We start from the raw sequence: 25,602 nt of genomic DNA on the forward strand, positions 1-25,602 counted from the left end.
GAGACTACATCCTTCGGCTGGCCTGGGAACGCCTCGGGATCCCCCCGGAAGAGCTGGATGAAGTGGCTGGGGAGAGGGTAGTCTGGGCGTCCCTGCTGAAGCTACTGCCCCCGCGACCCGACCCGGATAAGCGGTAGAGAATGGATGGATGGATGGAATATAAAGTATTCTATATTCCCTTCAATATGTACCCTGTGACTGACTGGCGACCAGTTCAGGGTGTAGTCAGCTGGGATAGGCTCCAGCGTCCCGCAACCCTAACCAGGATAAGCGGTGTTGAAAATGGATGGATGGATGGATGGATGGATGATTTTGTGGTTTCCAACCAGTGGGATAAAATATTAATTATTGGCTTTAAGATAACAAACCAGTTTCTAGCTTTGCATTGTCATGCACACATGTTCTTTAATCCCTGCAATGAATGTTTCAATTTGATGTGGTTGTTGAGAACACTGTAATATTTGTGGCATTTGTGTAGTGTGAGGTGAAATATCCCATCTGGTTCAGTTGACAAATATATTTGACATCAGACATTCAGATTTGCAGAAATACAATCACTCGTGGCGCTGTTGTGATGGTAACACTGAGAATGTTCATACAAAGTTCTTAACATATCATACATCATTCAAATTCGGTGCACATTGTGATGAGTTCCCCCAGAGTTGCAGTAGCTCTCCACCTCCTGTGGGTGTCGCTCGTTGCCCATCCATTCTCCCAGACAAAAGGAACAAATGGCCCTTTGAACTTTTAGCTTATCATGCCTGGGAGTCCAGGTTTCTGGGGCATCTGCTAATTGATTTAAAGTCTGGGTGAGGAGTCAGGATTCCTAGTCTCTGCTTTGATGAGCTCCTTCGTACCGGCTCGTAATTCATTTAGCATGAATTGTGACTAAAACGGCATGTGACTAAAACGGACCAATCACGAGAGACGATCTCCGCGGCATTCTATGCGCAGCAACCATTTTTGTCATGTGCGCGTCAAGCTACGTAGACGGGCCTCGCGGGCCAATTCGTCGGTCACGTGATTCAATGCGGCCGTTGTCGGCCACGCAAGTATAAAGAGGCCTTTAGTCCTTTATTGTTCTCCGCTTGGTGGGGATGGTCGCTTTTAGTTGTTTAGTGATTGCAATCCACGCCAGACTTACGTTAGCAGTAAACTGTTTTTCCAGTTTTCCTGCATAATTTGATTTCTTTCGTCTGCTGGTTTCTAGTGCAGTTTTACAGGTCTCTATGCCCACTTCGATAGGTGTCCTCTTTAGAGTGGGGAAGTTGCTGAAGTTTGGCAGTGAACCACGGCTTGTTGTGAATGAACGTGCAAATTGTCTTTGTTGGTACACACACATCTTCATAGAAACTGATATAGGATGTAACACAGTCCCTATATTCATCCAGGCTGCCAGTTGAAGTTTCAAAGACACTCCAATCTGTGCAGTCTAAACAGTCTTGAAGTTCCATCTTAGCTTCATTAGTCCACTTCACTGTTGTCACCACAGGCTTTGCACATTTAAGTTTTACAGTTGAACAATCAGCACATTTTTTTTTATCCTTTTACATAATATGTAGTAATAACTATTCCGCAGTATTGCTCTTGACCAAATTTAAAAAAAATGGAAATTCACAGAAATTGCTCTGAAGTGAATTTCTATCAGCTGGCAGCTGTGTGTTTACTCCATTTATGTCACAGATAATCTACTAATTTGTGCAGAAATTCATACTTTTTTTGATTGATCGCTCTGATCAATAATTTTATGGCGCCATCCTCTGTCTGTGCCTTAATATAATTGATAAGGGTGGGGGAAAATATCAATATATCAGTGATAGTTATCTTTGAAAAAAAGTGTATGTTTGTGTGTGTGTGTGTGTGTGTGTGTGTCACCATTTTTCTCACATGTATTTCCAAAGGTGCTTACTGAACATCTGGTGAAACAACCCAAGTAACCCATACATACAAAGAAATAAGAACAAATAAGCTCAGAAATTTTGTTGTGTGTAATTATGAGAAATGACACAGAGAAAAAGTATTGAACACGCCAGCTGGTATTTATTTAATACTTTGTACAAATGCCTTTGTTTGAAATGACAGCTTCAAGACGCCTCCTGTATGGGGAAACTAGTTGCATGCATTGGTCTGGTGTGATTTTGGCCCATTCCTCCACACAGGCAGTCTTTAAATCTTGAAGGTTCTGTGGGCTTCTTTTATGGACCTTGAGTTTCAGTTCTTTCCATAGATTTTCGATTGGATTCAAGTCAGGTGATTGGCTGCTCCATTCTAGCAGCTTTATTTTTTTTCTTTGAAACCAATTGGGCGGCACGGTGGACGACTGGTTAGAGCGTCAGCCTCACAGTTCTGAGGACCCGGGTTCAATCCCCGGCCCCGCCTGTGTGGAGTTTGCATGTTTTCCCCGTGCCTGCGTGGGTTTTCTCCGGGCACTCCGGTTTCCTCCCACATGCCAAAAACATGCATAAATTGAAGACTCTAAATTGCCCGTAGGTGTGAATGTGAGTGCAAATGGTTGTTTGTTTGTTTGTATGTGACCTGCAATTGGCTGGCAACCAGTTCAGGCTGTACCCCCGCCTCCTGCCCGATGATAGCTGGGATAGGCTCCAGCATGCCCGCGACCCCAGTGAAGAGAAGCGGCTCAGAAAATGGATGGATGGATGAAACCAATTGAGAGTTTCCTTGGCAGTTTGTTTTGGATCATTATCGTGCTGACCTGTCCACCCTTGTTTCATTTTCATCATCCTCGTAGGTGGCAGAAGATTTTTGACACAAATGTCTCGGTACATTTGCCCATTCATCCTTCCTTCATTTATGATAAGGTTTACCAGTACCATTTGTTGAAAAGCAGCCCCACACCATCATGTTGCCACCTCCGAACTTTACTGTTGGTGTGGTGTTTTTAGGGTGATGTGCAGAGCCATTTGTCCTCCAAACATGGTGCCCATTGTGGCATCCAAAGAGTTCAATTTTGCTCTCATCAGACCAGACTATATTCTCCCAGTATTTAACTGGCTGGTCCAAATGTTGTTCAGCAAATTTTAAATGAGCTTTGACATGCTTTTTTTTTTCAGCAATGGGGTCTTGCGTGGTGAGCGGGCATACAGGTCATGGCGGCTGAGTACATTACTCACTGTTCGGTACGCACTAAATGACAATACTGTCATTTTATATTTATGTATCATCCTCTGACAATGAGGAGTTGTGCGAAACTACCCTGCCTTACAACTTATTGATGAGCCCAGATCTACTCTGCTACGCCTTCTCTCTCAGGAATTCACCCTGACACCCTAACTCTACTGTCAGAGTGCGGCGTCCCAATTGTAGCACATTAATGCCAGAGAATATTTCTGAAAGCACCCCAAGCTGCTGAGACAGGAGCTACATGGCTAGTTCCATAGACCCTTCTGATAGCAAAAATCCTCCACCGTCATTCAAATCTGGCGTTTGGAACAACTTGGGTTTTAGTGTTAAGTAAGTCCCAGATGGCTAGCGTGCCGTAGACTATAGTAAAACGGTATATCACAAGTGTCACACATTGCTTAACTACGTCGGTGGAAATACAACAAACATGACATCACATTTACACCGACATCACCCCCAATGAGAAAAGACCCGACAAAAACAAGGAGCACACGTCCTACAAACTTGATCCTTTATCTGGACAGCATGATTCAAACCATGACGGGTTTCATAACATGCCACATTCATGGACACTTATTCCTTTGCGAACCTCGTTAATGCTCTGACCTCAGAGTGCTGGACGTCGAGAGCTACGCAGAACTACAGTACTTGACTGTTCGGGCACTATATTATTGCAGAATGGGGGATGAAAAGCAGCGTACTTCAGACATGCCTCCTTGGCTGTCACCCTTCTGATGATTTTAACCAAGGGTCTGACAAAGGCTTTGGAGGTTAGTTCGACCAAATGAACAGGTACATCTCAATACATTAGAATGAGGTAGAAAAGTCAATTTATTTCAATACTCAGACAGTATATAGATTCATTATAGACAATGCTGTCATGGCTGCTGTGCTAGTTATGGTATAACTTTTATTTCTTAAGGAGTTATTTATTTGTAAAATATGCTCTGTTGCTAACAATGCACCACAGAAGATGGTTAATTTCCCCATCAGATACATTTGTTTTTTTATTAATACAATACAATATATATCCATCCATCCATTTTCTGAGCCGCTTCTCCTCACTTGGGTCGCGGGCGTGCTGGAGCCAAAAACACACAAGGAATTTGTCTCCGGTAGTTGGAGCCGCTCTAGTACGACAACAGACAGTCAATTTACAGAATACTTTAAAGATGAGTTCCTAAAGGCTCTGGATGTTGTGGGTGGATGTTGTCCTGGTTGACATGCCGCTGCAACCTCACGTGGACATCGGGGACAGTGCCTCTGGATTGGCAGACTGGGGTGGTGGTCCCCCTTTTTAACTAAAAGGGGATCACAGTCATCAGCCTCCCTGATAAGGTCTATTCAGGGGTGCTGGAGAGGAGGGTACATCGGGAAGTGAAATCTCAGATTCAGGAGGACCGGTGTGGTTTTCGTCCTGGCCGTGGAACAGTGGACCAGCGCTCCACCCTCGGCAGGGTTCCTCGAGGGTGCATGGGAGTTCGCCCAACCAGTCTAAATGTGTTTTGTGGACTTGGAGAAGGCGTTCGACCGGTGGGGTGCTACGGGAGTATGGGGTCCCGAACCGACTGATACGGGCTGTTCGGTCCTTGTACGACCAGTGTCAGAGTTTGGTCAGCATTGCCGGCAGCAAGTTGGACTCGTTTCCGGGGAGAGTTGGACTCCCCCAAGGCTGTCCTTTGTCACCGATTCTGTTCATAACTTTTGTGGACAGAATTTTTAGCCTCAGCCGAGGCATAGAGGGGCTCCGGTTTATTGGCTTCAGTATTGCATCTCTTCTTTTTGCAGACATTGTGGTTCTGTTGGCTTCATCAAGCCGTGATCTCCAACTCTGGCTGGAGCGGCTGAATGTGAAGCGGCTGGGATGAGAATCAGCATTTCCAAATCTGAGACCATGGTCCTCAGTTGGAAAAGGGTAGCGTGCCCTCTCCAGGTCGGGGATGAGATCCTGCCCCAAGTGGAGGAGTTCAAGTATCTTGGGGTCTTGTTCACAAATGAGGGAAGAATGGAACGGGAGATCGACAGGCGGATTGGTGCAGCGTCTGGGGACTTTGTATCGGTCCGTTGTGGTGAAGAAGGAGCTAAACCGAAAGGCGAAGCTCTCGATTTACCGGTCGATATGCGTTCCTACCCTCACCTATGGTCACGAGCTGTGGGTCGTGATCGAAAAAACAACATCCCGGTTACAAGTGGCCGAAATGAGTTTCCTCCGCAGGGTGTCCGGGTTCTCTCTTAGAGATGGGGTGAGAAGCTCGGTCATCTGGGAGGGGCTCAGAGGAGAGCCGCTGCTCCTCCACATTGAGAGGAGCAAGATGAGGTGGCTGGGGCATCTGATGAGGATGCCTCCTGGACGCCACCCTGCTGAGGTGTTCCGGGCACGTCCCACCGGGAGGAGACCCTGGGGATGAATCAGTGCACGCTGGAGAGATTACGTCTCTCAGCTGGCCTGAGAACGCCTCGGGATCCCTTCGGAAGAGCTGGATAAAGTGGCTGGGGAAAGCGGAATCTGGGCCTCCCTGCTAAAGGTACTGCCCCCGTGACCCAATCTCGAATAAGCAGAAGAAAATGGATGGATGGATGGAAATAAATAAACTTTTCCATGATATTCAAATTATTTGGGAATGTGTCTGAATATCAGTTAAGAAAATTTTAAAATTGACACAAATAAGTTATTTTACCTTTAAAAGGGTAATTCTAGTTCCTCGTTGTGATCATTGTACAGTATTGTGCATTGTGCAGGCATCCTCATTATTTTGGTTTTCCTGCCGCATTATTTTATTTGAGACATAAAGACATTGACAAAAAACAAAAACAAAAAAAACAGTCACTGAGCAGTAAAGGGTTGCTAGTTATCTGGAAATGCCGGTACATTATTTTTGTTTTGTTTTGACAATTGTGCAAAAAGATGCAGAGTCCTCTAGCACTTAGAACAGTTCGAATGACTAATATTGCAATAGTCCGGTGCAATGAACATTGTGCAAAGGGCGCCGAGACTTCCAGGAGTGTATGCGGTTTAAAGTGACGAGTAGTGCGATAATCTGTGGTGAAGGATGCCTCCTGAAGTCCACGATCGTCTCTACAGTCTTGAGTGTGTTCAGCTCCAGGTTGTGTCGGCCGCACCACAGCTCCAGCCGCTCCGCTTCCTGTCGATATGCAGACTCGTCACCGTCCTTGATGAGGCCGATGACAGTGGTGTCATCTGCAAACTTCAGGAGTTTGACACTCGGGTGCGCTGAGGTGCAGTCGTTTGTGTAGAGAGAGAAGAGCAGCGGAGAGAGGACACAACCTTGGGGCGCCCCAGTGCTGATGCTGCATGTGGATGAGGTGGCCTCCCCCAGCCTGACCTGCTGTGTCCTGCCCGTCAGAAAGCTGTAAATCCACTGACAGATGGCAGGTGAGATGCTGAGCTGGAGAAGCTTGGATGAAAGGAGTTCAGGGATGATGGTGTTGAACGCTGAGCTGAAGTCCACGAGCAGGATCCTCGCGTAGGTCTCTGCACTGTCGAGGTGTTCTAGGATGAAGTGCAGTCCCATGTTGACTGGATCATCCGCAGACCTGTTCGCTTGGTAGGCAAACTGCAGGGGGTCCAGCAGGGGCCCTGTGACACTCTTGAGGTGGTCCAGCACGAGACGTTCAAAGGACTTCATGACCACAGATGTAAAGGCGACAGGCCTGTAGTCATTTAGACCCGGGATTGCAGGTTTCTTGGGGACTGGAATGATGGTGAGGCGTTTGAAACAGGATGGTACTTCGCACAGTTCCAGAGATCTATTGAAGATCTGTGTGAAGACTGGAGCGAGCTGGTCCGCGCAGACTTTGAGGCAGGATGGGGACACATGATCTGGGCCTGCTGCTTTGTTAATCTTTTGTTGTTTGAAGATGCGTCTCACATCCTGTACATTGATGGTTAACGCAGAAGTAAGAGGTGTGATTGTGGTCGGGGGTGCGGCCGGGTGGGTGTGGGTTGTGAAAGTGTCCTTTTCAAATCTGCAGTAGAAGGTATTCAAGTCGTTGGCTAGTGTGCTATTGTTCTCAGCTTGGGGGGATCATCACTTGTAATTAGTCAGCGATTGGAATGCATGCCAGACTGATTTAGAGTCGTTAGCGCTCAACTGTTTTTCCAACTTTGCTGCATAGTTCCTCTTTGCAATGTTAATTTCTTTAGTCAGCTGGTTTCTAGCTCGATTATACAGGTCCCCGCTCTGATATGCGTCCTCCTTAGCTTGGCAAAGCTGCTTAAGTTTAGCAGTGCACCACGGCTAGTTGTTGTTGAATGTGCGAATGATTTTGTTGGTACACACACATCTTCACAGAAACTGATATAGGATGGAACAGTGTCCGTATATTCATCCAGGCTGCTAGCTGAATTTTCAAAGACACTCCAGTCTGTGCAGTCTAAGCAGCTTTGAAGTTCCATTTTTGCTTCATTGGTCCACTTTTTCACTGTTTTCACTGTAGGCTTCGCGCATTTAAGTTCTTGCCTGTACGTCGGTATTAAGTTAATTAAGCAGTGATCAGACGAGCCCAGGGCTGCACGAGGTATATCACGGTATGCGTTTTTTAGCGTAGTGTAGCAGTGGTCTAAAATGTTATTTTCCCTGGTAGGACAGTCGATGTGCTGCTTGTATTTAGGGAGTTCGTGGTTGAGTTTAGCTTTGTTAAAGTCTCCGGGAATAATGAGGGGTGAGTCCGGCTGGTTTTTTTTCAATTTCGTTGACTTGTTCGGCGAGCGTTAGCAGTGCGGTGTTCGTGTTAGCTTGAGGCGGAATGTAGACTCCAGCCAGGATGAATGATGCAAATTCACATGGCGAGTAGAATGGCTTACAGTTCAAAAACAGCGACTCCAAATGCGGGCTGCAGTGTCTGCTGAGCTCCGTGACGTCCGTACACCATTTTTCGTTGATGTAGAAGCATATCCCGCCGCCTTTTGTTTTCCCCGATGATTCCATTTCGCGGTCTGCTCGATGAATATGGAAGCCGGGAAGCATGACGGCACCATCGGGTACAGCGTCGCAAAGCCAGGTCTCCGTAAAGCACATGGCGGCGGAATGTCCGAAGTCTTTACTGGTCTTTAACAGAAGATGAAGCTCGTCCATTTTGTTGGGTAGGGAGCGTACATTCGCGAGGTGGATCGACGGGAACGCCAATCTGTGTCCTCTCATGCGGAGTTTCACCTGAATGCCGGCTCGCTTCCCTCTGTGGCGCCGTTTCCGCCTCCATGCGCCGAAAACCACGGACGCCTCCCCGGTAAGTAACTCGGGGATTTGCGAAAGTTGGTGAAAGAAAGTCCGCAGTAGCCTCCATGATGGTTAGCAAGTCTCCCCTTGTGTAAGTGAGTCGTTTAATGTCTCCTAATACGAACGAAAAACACAAAAACAATACTTGAGAGTGTGTTACCGAGGCGACCACACTGGTACGTGCCATCTTGGATATCTCATCGGGCAGGAGGCGGGGTACACCCTGAACTGGTTGCCAGCCAATCGTAGGGCACATATAAACAAACAACCATTTGCACTCACATTCACACCTACGGGCAATTTAGAGTTGTCAATTAACCTACCACGCATATTTTTGGGATGTGGGAGGAAACCGGAGTGCCCAGAGAAAACCCACGCAGGCACGAGGAGAACATGCAAACTCCACACAGGCGGGGCCGGGGATTGAACCCCAGTCCTTAGAACTGTGAGGCAGACGCGCTAACCAGTCCGTCACAGTGCACTACATATATATATATATCTTGGCAATGCTTGGCCAGCCGGCCGAGCGAGCCGCTTCCATCACAAAGCTCCTGTTGTCTCAGTAACACAGACCTGCATGTACTGTTACGATTGCGCTCTTTTAAAATAAAACATTTACTTGCACTGTACCTTCTTTTAGTAATTTTGGTAAGATGTCTTTTATTTCTGTAGTTTATTTTTAAATGTATTTAACTTTTGTTTTGAAGTGCTTTTAATTTTAATCATATGAAGTTACCTTGTGTTTGAAATGTAAATAAAACTCCCTTGCTATGACTTACAGTGAAACTGCAAATGGCTCATTAAATCAGATGGATCCATTGATCGTGTCTCCAATACTTGGACGACGAGAGCAATTTTAATGGTAATACATCATTTACGGTATACATAATTCATTTACATAATTCCAGAAAACAGCGAGTATACTTTGAATAGTTTGATGCTCTGAATGTTATCGCTATGCATTTGCCTAGCTACTGAAAGTTAGCATTCTACTTATGCCAGATGCTGAAGTGCTGCGTCCATCGAGTCCATTTAGTAATGAATGGGCTATTTGGACAAATCTCCCATGTTGCAGAAGAGCGGCTCTGTGTTTTCCGGTTTTGAACAATTGCTTTCGTCTACATGTCAAATTTACATGACTTGCCTAGACTATCTTACACAAACATACGTCATCCTTGTAAGCCTAAACTATCCAACACAGACGTACATAGTCCTTGTAAGTCCTCTTTTGAAGCACCAAGGAGCAATTTAGAGAAGGGCTTGAAGATGAATGCCTCTTCTTAAATCACCAATATGAAGGTAGAAGGCAATATTCTTCCTAATGTTGTGGTTATGTTCGATATTGGTTGTCAATGTGCAAATAAACAATCCTAGTTAGTGATAGAATATGCGTGTGGTATTGTATTAATGTTGTAAATGTAGGGCTGTTTAACATGCTGAGTAGCTCTTCCCTACTATCCAAATGAAGAGTTCAATTTTAGTTACCGGTTATCTTTCATTAACAAGTCTATTTCTCCTTTTAATTTAATGTTTTCATTCACTGTGGTGTCCAGGAAAGCAGGTTCTGGGGCCGGACAATACACTTAATCTTGAATGAGTTCAACCGTTGAATTTGGATGACGATGTGGACATCGTCACAATGTTCACAATGTTCATGGTATTGGGTGTGTTGCTTTTGGGATAAAATAAAAAAATTTAATAAAAAAATGTATCTTTCTATAAGGCTCTTACTCTGCTGGTTACTGGACTATGAATACATGGCTGTCATAGGCGTAAGCCATAATAGTTTCGAAGAATATGACGACACGGCATTATGTGCGAAGAGCCCATCCATCCATTTTCTGTACCGCCTATCCTCAATAGGGTCGCGGACGTGCTGAAGCCTATCCCAGCTATCTTCGGGCGAGAGGCGGGGTAGACCCTGGACTGGTCGCCAACCAATGGCAGTGCAAAGAGCCCAATGTTGGACTATAGTATTAAACCCTTTTTCACTATTTAAGTTGTCTGGATTTTTTGGGGATGGCTTAAATCAAGCCCAATTACGCACTTGAACATTCTGACACAAGTCAGCCCTCCCCCTCTATGTACAGTAATCAGAATCTGAATCAGCATTATTGGCTAAGTACAGCTGTTGAAATAAATATTTAAAACTTCACTATTTATACTTCCAAAGGTGCTATTGACCTGAAAATTTCACCAGATGTTGGGAACAACCCAAATAATCCATAGATACAAATAAAGTAGAATAAATACGATCAGAAATGAAGTTGTGTGTAAAAATGTGAAATGACACAAGGAAAAAGTATTGAACACATTGAGAAAAAAAGGTGCAAAGAGGCATGGAAAGCTAAGACAACACCTAAAATCTATCAATAATCAAACAGCAATCCAGCCGCTTGTCAGTGCAAATATATATCAGCTGGTTCAGTCCTAATTGATGGCCTACAAAAAGGAGAGAGAGCGGTCTCAAGACCATCGCAAACTAATTGTTGCAAAACATAATGATGCCATTGGTTACAGGCGCATATCTAAGCTTCTGAACCTTAGAGTGAGCATCGCTGGGGCGTAATAATACGTAAATGAAAAGCAATTCATATCACCAAACATTTGCCTCGATCAGGTGCTCCTGGCAAGATTTCTGACAGAATAGTGCAAATAATAATCAGAAGAGTTGTCCAAGAGCCAAGGACCACCTGTGGACAACTTCAAAAAGACCTGGAATTAGCAGCTACTGTTCTCACAAGGAAAACAGTGAGTGATGGGAAGTATTGAACGGGAGATCGACAGGTGGATCGGTGCGGCGTCTGCAGTGATGCGGACTTTGTGTTGATCCGTTGTGGTGAAAAAGGAGCTAAGCCGAAAGTCAAAGCTCTCGATTTACCGGTCGATCTACGTTCCTACCCTCACCTATGGTTACGAGCTGTGGGTCGTAACCGAAAGAACAAGATCCCGGATACAAGCGGCCAAAATGAGTTTCCTCCGCAGGGTGTCCGGGCTCTCCCTTAGAGATAGGGTGAGAAGCTCGGTCATCCGGGAGGATCTCAGAGTAGAGCCGCTGCTCCTCCACATTGAGAGGTGCCAGATGAGGTGGCTGGGGCATCTGATTCGGATGCCTCCCGGACGCCTCCTTGGTGAAGTGTTCCGGGCATGTCCCACCGGGAGGAGACCCCGTGGACGACCCAGGATACGCTGGAGAGACTACATCCTTCGGCTGGCCTGAGAACGCCTCGGGATCCCCCCGGAAGAGCTGGATGAAGTGGCTGGTGAGAGGGAAGTCTGGGCGTCCCTGCTAAAGCTACTGCCCCCGCGACCCGACATCGGATAAGCGGTAGAAAATGGATGGATGGATGGACTTATAATTCCTTTACTTTCTTTATTTTTCAGTTAGCACATAACCATTAGTGTCCCCAATGCTATCATCTTCTTCTACAACACTACATTCTCCTTCGTCTCTTTTCTTCCTCGTATCCCGAAATCTAGACATTCCTTTTTGTATTGCCCCTATTGGGTGGACTGAGACACCACAGTATGTGTGTGTTTCTACCAGTGGCGTGCGGTGCTTTTTGTACCTGGAACTTCAGTGGGGGCTTAAGTGTCCAAATCCACATCTTAATACCACCACTATCACGTCACAAAATAAGGTATAAAAAAAATAAAAATAAATTATGTGGCATTACAGAGAGAGAGAGAGAGAGAGAGAGGCACCTCTCTCTTCCAGCTTCACCTCCCAAAAAAATACAAACCTCTACACTACGACAATATATGAGTTCTAACTTCTGACAAAAGCACTTGAAATAAAATACATCATACTCACCAGAGATCTATATTATTTATAGACAAACTTGAAATAAAATACATCATACTCACCAGAGATGCATATTATTTATAGACAAGCTTCATAATCCTTTGCTCCTCAGATCTATAGTCGTGTTGTGTTGGGTGGTCAGAGCTATCTGTCACTAGCAGTCACAACTAGCAAGTTGTTTCTGCTCTCGAAGTGAAGCGAATAAAACTTTTTCTGGGTTCAAACAAGCCAGCCACTCTGTCCTCAAAATGTCCAGTTTTTCTTGAAAAGTCTGCTTTGAAAATAAATGTTTAATCATGTCCGATATTCGTCCGTCTTTAATGCATCTGCGCTGCGCTAACCCCAGTGAATCCCATTGTGTTAGTGGTGAAACGATTATCAACCAATCAGAGGACGCGAAATTGAACCAATCAGAGGACGGAATAATGCAAAGAGAGAGACTATGCAGCGAAGGCGGAGAGTGGCATGAGAGTAGTGAATATGACATCTGATTGGTTAAGAAAGACAGCCACTGTTCATAGTGCCTGTTTGTCCTACATCAGCAATGGGGACTCAGAAGGCCAAGGGCAGATATTGACATGAGAAAACATCCATCCATCCATTTTCTGAGCCGCTTCTCCTCACTAGGGTCGCGGGCGTGCTGGAGCCTATCCCAGCCATCATCAGGCTCTAACCAGCCATCATCGGGCTCTAACCAGTCGCCCACCGTGCCGCCATGACAAAACACAGAAAATGAAATTTTGATTGGACAAATGTTTTCAAAACAACTGGAAACTGGACAGTGAAGACAGACACTATGAAATGAAGACAAAAAACTGTTGGAAATAAATGAATATATATTATCATATATTATTATATATATATATTGTTGTGGGTGAAGTAATTTAATTACATACAATAAAGTAATTTAATTACAGTAAGTTAGCACCCATTATTTCTTTCATGTTTGACCTGACTGATTAGAATAGATGACCGGACTAGAGCAGTGATTTCCAACCTTTATGGCGCCAAGGAACATATTTTACCATTGAAAAATCTCACGGCACACCGCCAAACAAAAATGTCACAAAAAGTGGATACATTAATTAGTGTATGTACTTCCTGCCATCTAATGGAAGACCATTTTTTCTGTCTGTCACAATGCCTCCCTGGCATAAATAGAGAACAAAGATACATGATTTATTGTAAATATAATTTTTTGAGCAATTAAGTACAGAAGTATATACAGTAAATGAACAGGTAATTTAAATAGACACATTGCGCCATCTTGTGATGGGATCGGTGATCGGTTATCGTTTTTTTAAACTTGCTGATCGGTGATCGGCCCCAAAAATCCTGATCGTGAAAAGCCTAGTCAGGACACCCTCTCTCTGTCATAAATGTTGTCTCTTAAATCCTTGGGGTCTTTTTCTTTTTTTGACAGCAAAGTCGCCAAGTCTTAAAAGGTTTTTCACTTGCTAAGAGTAAATGGAGTAAATTTGGTCCCTGCGTTCTCCTCCTGGTGACCATTCAGGACATTTCGGTGGACTGGCTGACTGCCCAGTGTCCGCCTAGGGTCCCTGGCCGTTGGTGTCAGCCAGGATGACCCTGGGTGGGCAGCAGTGGTGCCGGTTACAAAGTAACGCGTTACACGTTTTTTTGTGAATTCATTACATCACAAGCCACGCAACGCTTTTCAGGTTACAGTTACCTTTAAGTTCGACTGGGTATTATTGCATTGCATCAGTAATGTGAGACATTTCAACTTAAATTTAACACAAACAGGCTGTTGCAGTGGAGAATAACATGAGGCATCTAATGCAACAAGACTTCTTTCACTGACTGCATGTCATAAGTTGACTTTCAGCTATTTTTTTTCCAAACGAATAATAAAACACATTCTTAACTATTCCCAACCAAAAGAAATGCAACAAAAACTGTACATTATGAAGCAAAGGCGAACTACATAGAAAAGGAACTGTGAGGCATTCTGGGAGGTCATGTTCTCTCATCTGGGCGAGTGACGTCAAATATGCGTACTCTCACGCGTACAAGCAGTCAGTCAACAATGGAGGAAGGGGAGAGGCTCGCATTTTCAAAGCGTCACAATTTTGGGTTTGTCTCAGCTAAAGATAAAATCATTGAGGTTCATGGCACACTCTGCTGTTGACAAAGTGTGATATAGCTTCAAAAACATTACATCAGTTTTGAAGAAACGTTTTTAATTGCACATTTAAATTCAAGCTTAGGCCTGATACACAAATATTTTCCACTCTTAATATATATATATATATATATATATATATATTATCTGCTACAAACCCCAAACATAAAGATAAAAAATCGGGCATTCAACAGTTTTGGTTGTTGTGTGTGGTGTGCTCCCAGAATCTCAACACAGCAGAGCACACACATAAAGATACTGTTGTTCAGCCGATCTCAAAGTATCGCGTGATCACACATCTCACAAAACCAAAGAAGAAGAAACACTTACGGACATGCACCGATGTTTCCCAAGTGTTCCCGAAGGTTGCCGGAGCTGGAAGCCTTGTAAAATGGCGATGTTCTCAACAAACGACCTGCTTTTGAAAATACTTTTCTACATAAAACAACATCGGGTAACACATTTTTGGTTTATTTTATAGTCACTTCCGTATTCACCAGTCTTGGGTGTTTCTTTGATTGCCTACATTCTGTTCCACGTCACCATTCTCGGCATCAATACTCGGGAGAAATCGGCGTTCCCCACAGACATGAAGAGTGTCATCCTTTTCCATGTAAGCCTATCTCCTGGATCCTCCTCTCAAACACCAACTGCCATCGTGTCTTCCCTCACGACATCCATCAACCTTCTCTTTGGTCTTCCTCTCTTGCCTGGCAGCTCCATCCTCATCATCCTTCTACCAATATACTCACTATTTCTCCTCTGGACGTGCCCAAACCATCGAAGTCTGCTCTCTCTAACTTTGTCTCCAAAACATCGAACCTTGGCTGTCCCTCTGATGAGCTCATTTCTAATGTTATCCAACCTGGTCACTCCGAGAGCGAACCTCAACATCTTCATTTCCGCCACCTCCAACTCTGCTTCCTGTTGTCTCTTCAGTGCCACTGTCTCTAATCCGTACATCATGGCTGGCCTCAACACTGTTTTATAAATTTTGCCCTTCATCCAAGCAGAGACTCTTCTGTCACATAACACATAACACACCTGACACCTTCCTCCACCCGTTGCAACCTGCTTGGACCCGTTTCTTCACTTCCTGACCACACTCACCATTGCTCTGGACGGTTGACCCCAAGTATTTAAAGTCCTCCACCCTTGCTATCTCTTCTCCCTTTCACCTCACTCTCCCCCCACCACCCCTCTCATTCATGCACATATATTCTGTCTTACTTCAGCTAATCTTCATTCCTCTTCTTTCCAGTGCATGACTCCATCTTTCTAACTGTTGCTCCACCTGCTCCCTGCTTTCACTGCAGATCACAATGTCATCTGCAAACATCATGGTCCACGGGGATTCCAGTCTAACCTCATCTGTCAGCCACATCACCACTGCAAAAAGGAAGGGGCTCAGGGCTGATCCCTGATGCAGTCCCAGGTCCACCTTAAATTCTTCTGTCACACCTACAGCACACCTCACCGCTGTTCTGCTGCCCTCGTACATGTCCTGTATTATTCTAACATACTTCTCTGCCACTCCAGACTTCTGCATGCAGTACCACAGTTCCTCTCTGGAATGTAGCTCCTTCTTACCTTCTCTGTACTTTTCCAACAACATCCTCAAGGCAAATAATGCATCTGTGGTACTCTTTCTAGGCATGAAACCATACTGTTGCTCGCAAATACTCACTTCTGTCCTGAGTCTAGCCTCCACTACTCTTTCCCATAACTTCATTGTGTCGGTCATCAACTTTATTCCTCTATAGTTCCCACAGCTCTGCACATCACCTTTGTTCTTAAAAATGGGCACTTTTTAAAATTTAAATCAATTTAAAAGGTAATCAATCGATTGTATCAATACAGTACACTTTTCCTCCATTCCTCAGGCATCTTCTCACGCACTAGAATTCTATTGAACAAGCTGGTCAAAAACTCCACAGCCACCTCTCCAAGATGCTTCCATACCTCCACAGGAATGTCATCAGGACCAACTGCCTTTCCATTTTTCATCCTCTTTAATGCCTTTCTAACTTCCCCCTTACTAATCATTGCCACTTCCTAGTCCACCACACTTGCCTCTTCTACTCTCCTTTCTTTCTCATTTTGTCATGAACGGAACAGAGGATAGGACCCAAAAATGCCGACTCCAAAACAAATGGACAGTTTCCAAAAAGAGAGGTTTAATAGACGGGCATAGGTCGGTAAACATGCAGGCAATCCAAGAAAGGCAACAGTATCCAAAAACATGAGGCAAAGAGGCGACGTCGATAATCGGAACAGGGTCAAATCTTACTGTGAGTCTGTGACGTGGAAACAAGGAATGCTGGAACGCGACGACAAGGTACAACGAACTGGCAACGAGAGGGAATGAGACACGAGGTTAAATACAATAGGTAATTAGGGTGAACGAGGCACAGGTGGTGAAGATGCTCACAGGAGCAGGTGTGTGTGAAACAGGGGGGAAGACAAAACCCGGAACACACACCCATGACACATTTTCCTCATTCACCAACTCCTCGAATTATTCTTTCCATCTCGCTAGCACACTGTTGGCACCAGTCAACATATTTCCATCTCTATCCTTAATCACCCTTCCCATCCCTATCCCTCTGTCTGGCCCGCCTGTATAGATCCTTTTCTCCTTCTTTCGTGTCCAACCTGGCATACATGTCATCATATGCCTCTTGTTTGGCCTTTGCCACCTCTACCTTTGCCCTGTGTCACATCTCAATGTATTCCTTTTGCCTGTCCTCGGTCCTCTCAGTGTCCCACTTCTTCTTAGCTAACCTTTTTCCTTATATGATTTCCTATACTGTGAGGTTCCACCACCAAGTCTCCTTCTCTCCTTTCCTGCCAGAAGATACACCAAGGACTCTCCTGCCTGCCTCTCTGATAACCTTGGCTGCAGTGGTCCAGTGTTCTGGAAGCTCCTCCCGTCCACCGAGAGCCTGTCTCACCTCTTCCCGAAAAGCTGCACAACACTCGTCCTGTCTCAGCTTCCACCCATGGTTCTCTTCTCTGCCTTTGTCTTCCTAATCTTCCTCCCCACCACCAGAGTCATCTTACACACCACCATCCTATGCTGTCTCGCCACACTCTCCCCTACCACTACCTTACAGTTGGTAACCTCCTTCAGATTACATCGTCTGCACAAAATGTAATCCACCTGCGTGCTTCTACCTCCGCTCTTGTTCGTGTTCACTACAGCCATTTGCATCCTTGTTGCAAAGTCTACCACCATCTGTCCCTCCAAGTTCCTTTCCTGGATGCCGTACTTACCTATCACTTCTTCATCACCCCTATTACCTTCACCAACATGTCCATTACAATCTGCAACAATTACGACTCTCTCTCTGTCTGGGATGCTCAGAACTACTTCGTCTAGCTCCTTCCAGAATTTCCCTTTCACCTCTAAGTCACATCCTACCTGTGGGGCATCACATTACACATAACACCCTCAATTTCAAGTTTCAGCCTCATCACTCGATCTGATACTCTTTTCACCTCCAAGACATTCCTAGCCAAATCTTCTTTTAACATAACTCCGACTCCATTTCTCTTCCTATCTACACTATGGTAAAATAATTTAAACCCTGCCCCTAAACTTCTAGCCTTACTGCCTTTCCACCTGGTCTCCTGGACACATAATATATCAACCTTTCTCCTAATCATCATGTCAACCAACTCCCGAGATTTTTCTGTCATAGTCCCAACATTCAAAGTCCCCACATTCAGTTCTAGGCTTTGTGCTTTCCTCTTCTCTTTCTGCCGAAGAACCCGCTTTCCACCTCTTCTTCTTCTTTGACTTCGACCCACAGTAGCTGAATTTCCAACGGCGCCCTGCAAGTTGATGGCGCCGGTGGCGGACGTTGTTAACCCGGGCCACGACCGATCCGGTATGGAATTCTTTGGATGAACGCTCATATTTGTTTGGCAAAGTTGGCCTACAATTTGCACTGACTTGTGCCCCCCATAGGGCTGCATTACACACATGAAGAGTGTTGGTTGAAAATACTGAACAAGTTCATTATTTAAGATTGTTAGCCCCGCCCTAATTCGCTCCCTAAAATAGTGACAAATCCACTCTTAACACACAACAGACCTAAGAACAATGTTATAGGATAATCTTATAAGACAGGCCGATTGTCGTGATGCCTGATAGAGAAAGTCCCACCTGTAGATGTGAACAATAGGTAGATATGACATGCCTCTTTGAGCTGCGACAACGTAAAGCAAGTGGGGGAAAAGTCTCTGCGCATTCCATGTTTGTGGTCGGCAGGAAAACCAAAATAATGATGATGCGGCAGGAAAACCAAAATAATGAGGATGCCTGCACAATGCACAATACTGTACAATGATCACAACGAGGAACTAGAATTAGCCTTTTAAAGGTAAAATAACTTATTTGTGTCAATTTTAAAATATTCTTAACTGATATTCAGACACTTTCCCAAATAATTTGAATATCATGGAAAAGTTTATTTATTTCCATCCATCCATCCATTTTCTTCTGCTTATTCGAGATCGGGTCGCGGGGGCAGTACTTTTAGCAGGGAGGCCCAGATTCCGCTTTCCCCAGCCACTTTATCCAGGTCTTCCGAAGGGATCCCGAGGCGTTCTCAGGCCAGCTGAGAGACGTAATCTCTCCAGCGTCTACTGAGTCATCCCCAGGGTCTCCTCCCGGTGGGACGTGCCCGGAACACCTCAGCAGGGTGGCGTCCAGGAGGCATCCTCATCAGATGCCCCAGCCAGCTCATCTTGCTCCTCTTAATGTGGAGGAGCAGCGGCTCTCCTCTGAGCACCTCCCAGATGACCGAGCTTCTCACCCCATCTCTAAGAGAGAGCCCGGACACCATGCAGAGGAAATTCATTTCGGCCACTTGTAACCGGGATGTTGTTTTTTCGATCACGACCCACAGCTCGTGACCATAGGTGAGGGTAGGAACGCATATCAACCGGTAAATCGAGAGCTTCGCCTTTCGGTTTAGCTCCTTCTTCACCACAACGGCCCGATACAAAGTCCCCATCACTGCAGACGCTGCACCGATCCGCCTGTCGATCTCCCGTTCCATTCTTCTCTCACTTGTGAACAAGACCCCAAGATACTTGAACTCCTCCACTTGGGGCAGGATCTCATCCCCGACCTGGAGAGGGCACGCTACCCTTTTCCAACTGAGGACCATGGTCTCAGATTTGGAAATGCTGATTCTCATCCCAGCCGCTTCACACTCAGCAGCAAACCGCTCCAGCTAGAGTTGGAGATCACGGCTTGATGAAGCCAACAGAACCACAGTGTCTGCAAAAAGAAGAGATGCAATACTGAAGCCAACAAACCGGACCCCCTCTATGCCTCGGTTGAGGCTAGAAATTCTGTCCACAAAAGTTAGGAACATAATCGGTGACAAAGGACAGCCTTGGGGGAGTCCAACTCTCCCCGGAAATGAGTCCAACTTGCTGCCGGCAATGCTGACCAAACTCTGACACTGGTCGTACAAGGACCGAACAGCCCGTATCAGTCGGTTCGGGACCCCATACTCCAGTAGCACCCCACCGGTCGAACGCCTTCTCCAAGTCCGCAAAACACATTTAGACTGGTTGGGCGAACTCCCATGCACCCTCGAGGAACCCTGCCGAGGGTGGAGCGCTGGTCCACTGTTCCACGGCCAGGACGAAAACCACACCGGTCCTCCTGAATCTGAGATTTCACTTCCCGATGTACCCTCCTCTCCAGCATCCCTGAATAGACCTTACCAGGGAGGCTGATGACTCTGATCCCCCTTTAGTTAAAAAGGGGGACCACCACCCCAGTCTGCCAATCCAGCGACACTGTCCCCGATGTCCACGTGAGGTTGCAGCGGCATGTCAACCAGGACAACCCCAAAACATCCAGAGCCTTTAGGAACTCATCTCCAAAGTGTTCTGTAAATTGACTGTCTGTTGTCGTACTAGAGCGGCTCCAACTACCGGAGACAAATTCCTCGTGTGTTTTGGACATACTTGGCAAATAAAGATGATTCTGATTCTGATTCTGATCCACCCCCGGGGCCTTGCCACCAAGGAGCGTTTTAACCACCTCGGTGGCCGCAACCCCAGAGATAGCCTCAGAGACAGCCAGACTCTGCTTCCTCATGGGAAGGCGTGTCGGTGGAATTGAGGAGGTCTTCGAAGTATTCTCCCCACCGGCTCACAACATCCCGAGTCGAGGTCAGCAGTGCCCCATCCTCACCATACACGGTGTTGATGGTGGACTGCTTCCCCCTCCTGAAATGCCGGATGGTGTACCAGAATTTCCTCAAAGCGGAAATCCTTCTCCATGGCCTCACCAAACTCCTCAAATTGTCAGAGTTTTTGCCTCAACGACCACCTAAGCTGCATTCGGTTTGGCCAGTCCAATGAGACGACCACAATGTTGATCACGGAACTGCGACCAAGGGTCTCCTGGTGCCAAGCGCACGTGTGGACACACTTATGCTTGAACATGGTGTTCGTTATGGACAATACATGGTACATGGCACAGAAGTCCAATAAGAGAGCACAGTGGGGTTCTGATCAAGGTGTGGGGGGCGGGGTGGTGGTCATTCCTCTCAATCACACCCTTCCAGTTCTCACTGTCATCGCCCACATGAGCATTGAATTCTCCCAGCAGAACAATGAGTCCCCAGCGGAAACGGTCTCCAGCATCCCCTCCAAGGACTTCAAAGAGGGTGGGTGCTCTGAACTCCTCTCAATTACGGCCTTCCAGTTCTCACTGTCATTGCCTATGCGAGCATTGAAGTCCCCCAGCAGAACGATGGAGCCTTACTGTATCTAGTCGGAACTTCTCAACCTCATGCACCAACTCGGGCTCCTTCCCTGCCAGAGAGGTGACATTCCACGTCCCTCGAGCCAGCTTCTGTAGCCGGGGATGAGATCGCCAAGGTCCCCGCCTTCGGCCAACGCCCTGGTCACACTGCACCTGAGCCCTTCCCACAGGCGGTGAGCCCATGAGAAGGGGAAGCCACGTTACCCTTTCGGGCTTTTCCCGGCCAACCCCCATGGGTGCAGGCCCAGCCACGAGGCACTCGCCTTCGAGCCGAACCTCCAGGCCTGGATCCAGAGGGGGGCGCCGGTGACCCGCATCCGGGCAAGGGAAACCTATATCCATTTATCGTATTCATCATAGGGATTTGTGTAGCCGTGCTTTGTCTGGTCCCTCACCTAGGACCTTTTTGCCATGGGTGACCCCACCAGGGGCATGAAGCCCCAGACAACTTAGCTCCTAGGATCAGTATTTCCATAATTCCATTCAAAAAGTTAAACTTTCATAGATTCAGGGCCCACAATTTAAACAATTTAAAGTATTTATTTGTTTATTTTTCCATTATGTTTCCATTTTTCCATTGGGCTTCCAGCTCATAATCTTCAATACTATGTTGAGAATCCCTTTGCTTTCATCACTGCCTCGATGCGCCGCGGCATTGAGGCAATCAGCCTGTGGCATTGCAAAGGCAAACTTTACTTTCATCAGAAAAGAGGATTTTGGACCACTGGCCAACAGTCCCCATCTTTCTTCTCCTTGGCCCAGTTGAGACGTTTCTTACGTTGGCTCAGGCTCAGAAGTGGCTTGAGCCGAGGAACCCGACAGTTGTAGCCCATCTCCCGGATGCGTCTGAATGTGCTGGTTTTTGAAGCTATGACTCCACCTCATTCCGCTCTTTCTGGATCTCTGCTAAATTCTTGAATCTTCTCAGTTTGATAATCCGCTGAAGCCCACGGTCATCTCTTTTGCTGGTGAATCTTCTCCGGCCACATTTTGTCCTTCCACTAGCCTTTCCATTGAGATGCTTGGACACAGCATTCTGTGAACAGCCAGTCTCCTTAGCAATGGACTTTTGTGACTTACCCACCCTATGGAGGGTATCTATGATGGTCTTCTGGCCAGTTGTCAAGTCTACAGTCTTCCCCATATTGAACCCAACTGAGACAATTGAACCAAACTGAACCAATTTAATGACACCTGGGGAAACCTGTGTAGGTGCTTTGAGTTTCGTCGATGATTAGTGTGCGACACTCAGTTTAAAACATTTGCGGCCTGCAAAATTTGGGCTGATTTCTTCACAGTATTCAAATTCTTTGAATTCCTGATTTTCTGGGTTTTTTGAGCTGGAATCCCAAATAATGTAAAAATAAACAAATAAATACCTGAAGTTGTTTAAATTGTGGGCCCTGACTCTATAATCTATGAAAATTTAACTTTTTGAATGTAATTATGGAAATAAATAAACTTTTCCATGATATTCAAATTTTTTGGAAAGGGACTATATTTAATATATATGTGTATACAGCTCTGGAAAAAAATTAATAGACCACTGCAAAATTATAAGTTTTTCAGATTTTACTATTTATAGGTATGTGTTTGAGTAAAATATTTTTTGTGTTTAATTCATTAAAGTATATTTCTCCCAATTCCAAATAAAAATATTGCCATTCATAGCATTTATTTGCAGAATATGACAAATGGTCAAAATAAAACAAGATGCAGTGTTTTCAGACCTCAAAATAACTCAAGGAAAACAAGTTAATATTTATTTTTCAACATCACAATACTAATGCCTTAACTTAAGAAGAGTTCGGAAATCAATATTTAGTCGAATAACCCTTAGTTTTAATCACAGCTTTCATGTGTCTTGGCATGATCTCCATGAGTCTTTCACATTGCTGTTTGGTGACCTTTTGCAACTCTTGGTGGAAAAATTCAAACAGCTCAGCTTTGTTTGATGTCTAATGACATCCATCTTCCTCTTGAACACATTCCAGAGGTTTTCAATCAGGTTCAGGTATGGATTTCGGGCTGGCCATTACAGGGTCTTGATCTGGTGGTCCTTCATTCACACCTTGACTGACCTCGCTGTGTGGCATGGAGCATTGTCCTGCTGGGAAAAAAAACAGTCCTCAAAGTTGCTAAACATTGTCTGAGCAGAAGGAAGCAAGTTTACTTTGTTTCCAACCTTGTATGTGGCTTGATAAACGCGTCTCTCGCAAAGACGACTCTGTGAAACTTTGTGATGTGACCCCAATTTGTGTTGACAGTTGCTTTGGGTGAGTTGTACAACGTTGCGATCCAGTGACTATATGAGTCACCAAAGCCAAATTTGAGAAGTACATCATAAAGAAAAGAGCGGTTAACTTTGTCAAAAGCTTTTTCTGCGTCTCGTGACAAAACAATAGATATTAGGTTACGCTGAGACATACTTATTCAGTTTATCAGTCACCTGACATTGTTGGTGGAGCTCCGTCCTTGAATGAAATCTGTTTGGTCAGACTGTATTAATGACGGGAGAATTTTTTCTAGTCTGTTGGCTAAAGCCTCAGATATGATTTTGATGTCCGTATTAATTAGTGACAGCGGTCGGTAATTAGCTGGAAGAGTGGGCCTTTATCTTTTATCTCTATCACCATTCTGAAAAATAGTGCTTGTTGTATACACCAGAAATTTTTATACAATGCAGTGGAAAAGCCATCATTGCCTGGAGCTCTTCCTGTTGGCATATCGTTTAAGGCCTTATGTAACTCTGCAAGAGTTAATGGGGCATCTAAAAACTCTTAACTTTCTGAAGTTAATTGTGGGGTATTTAGGTTATTTGTCGTTTTTATTCGGCTTATTATGGGATAAATATAAGCTACTGTAGTCGTTGTTGTGCCGGCACTGTGGTAAGAGCGTCTGTCTCACAGTTCTGGGGTCCGGGGTTCAATCCCCGGCCCCGCCTGTGTGGAGTTTGCATGTTCTCCCCGTGCCTGCGTGGGTTTTCTCCGGGCACTCCGGTTTCCTCCCACATCCCAAAAACATGCATGTTAGGTTAATTGACAACTCTAAATTGCCCGTAGGTGTGAATGTGAGTGTGAATGGTTGTTTGTTTGTATGTGCCTTGCGATTGGCTGGCAATCATTTCGGGGTGCACCCTGCCTCCTGCCCGATGATGGCTGGAATGGGCTCCAGCACGCCCGCTACCCTAGTGAGGAGAAGCGGCTCAGAAAATGGATGGATGGATAGTCGTTGTCAGTTGTTTTTTTCCCCTAATTCCTGAGTCTTCTTGTTCTCTCTGCAAGTAATTGTCATTCCCAGAGAATGTGTTTCCACTGCTCAGCGTGCTTTCCACCACTGCATCCGACGCTTTGCATTGCACTTGGTGATATATGGCTTGGATAGAGCTGCTTGGCCATGGAAACCCATTCCATCAAGCTCTCTGTGCACTGTTCTTGAGCTCATCTGAAGAACACATGAAGTTTGGAGGTCTGTTGTGATTGACTCGGCAAGAAGTTGCCGACCTCTTTGCACTATGCGCCTAAACATCCGCTGAACCCGCTCCTTCAATTTATGCGGTCTACCACTTCGCGGCTGAGTTGCTGTCGTCCCCAAACACTTCCACACTTTTATAATACAGCTGACAGTAGACTGTGGAATATTTAGGATCGAGGTAATTTCATGACTGGACTTGTTGCACAGGTGGCATCCTATCACATTTACACGCTGGAATTCACTAATCTCCTGAGTGTTGGAAAAAACATTTGCATGCCTAGGTACTTGATTTTATACACCTGTAGCCATGGAAGTAATTGCAACACCTGATTCCGATTATTTGGATGGGTGAGCGAATACTTGTGTATGTATCATGACTGCCCTCACTTTCACCCAATGACTTTTGAAACTACAGTACATAACAATTCCTGGCACCCTGGAGCAAAGATTTTCTGCTATGTAGCAGACGCTGCTCATAGTAATTCAGATTGATGAAAGATTTTGAAAACTCATTGTATGAGGTGATGGACAGCTATATCACATATAAATCTGGCTATCTGTGACCCAGACAAATTGCCAATTTTGATTCCTGAGTGCCTTCTATTTTAGACTCATGTTGTTATTCTGCCTCTGTCACACATAGTGAGATGTCAAGTGCAGGCAAAAAGATGTGTGAAATTATTTCCAGACCTCCCATATTAAAACACATGATGTGCATCTAACAACAAATCTACTCCACCAACTTGTATGATACAATGACGTGTGTATTTTTATTTTATAGCATTCAAGCATTTGTTATCAGAATACTTTTCTGTATAAATAAATATTAATATTCAATTAAAATGTGTATGTATTTATTTTAATCCTTCTATATCTTCTAATCCATTAATATTGGAGGGTGCTGTCATGGGTCCAGTCCGATCTCTGGGGTGTGGGAATGTCTTAGCCTCAATCTTCTGCTTTTGGTCTTGTCTTTTGTGCCTGCCCTGTGCAGCTCTGTGTC

The 25,602-nt window shown here is 45.3% G+C and overlaps 1 protein-coding gene and 1 long non-coding RNA gene across 4 annotated transcripts in view; one reads left to right on the forward strand and one right to left on the reverse strand.

Moving 5' to 3' along the window:
* opcml (opioid binding protein/cell adhesion molecule-like) overlaps positions 1-25,602 on the forward strand; it is a 328,101-nt gene that overhangs the window by 93,873 nt on the left and 208,626 nt on the right. The window lies entirely within an intron of this gene.
* LOC133466797 (uncharacterized) lies at positions 22,906-23,923 on the reverse strand. The gene is made up of 2 exons (XR_009785042.1): positions 23,311-23,923; positions 22,906-23,232 (listed from the first exon to the last, which is right to left on the reverse strand). It is a non-coding gene; the product is annotated as an uncharacterized LOC133466797 (long non-coding RNA).

The sequence above is a fragment of the Phyllopteryx taeniolatus genome, chromosome 17, assembly GCF_024500385.1.
Source record: "Phyllopteryx taeniolatus isolate TA_2022b chromosome 17, UOR_Ptae_1.2, whole genome shotgun sequence".
Classification (NCBI taxonomy): Eukaryota; Metazoa; Chordata; class Actinopteri; order Syngnathiformes; family Syngnathidae; genus Phyllopteryx; species Phyllopteryx taeniolatus.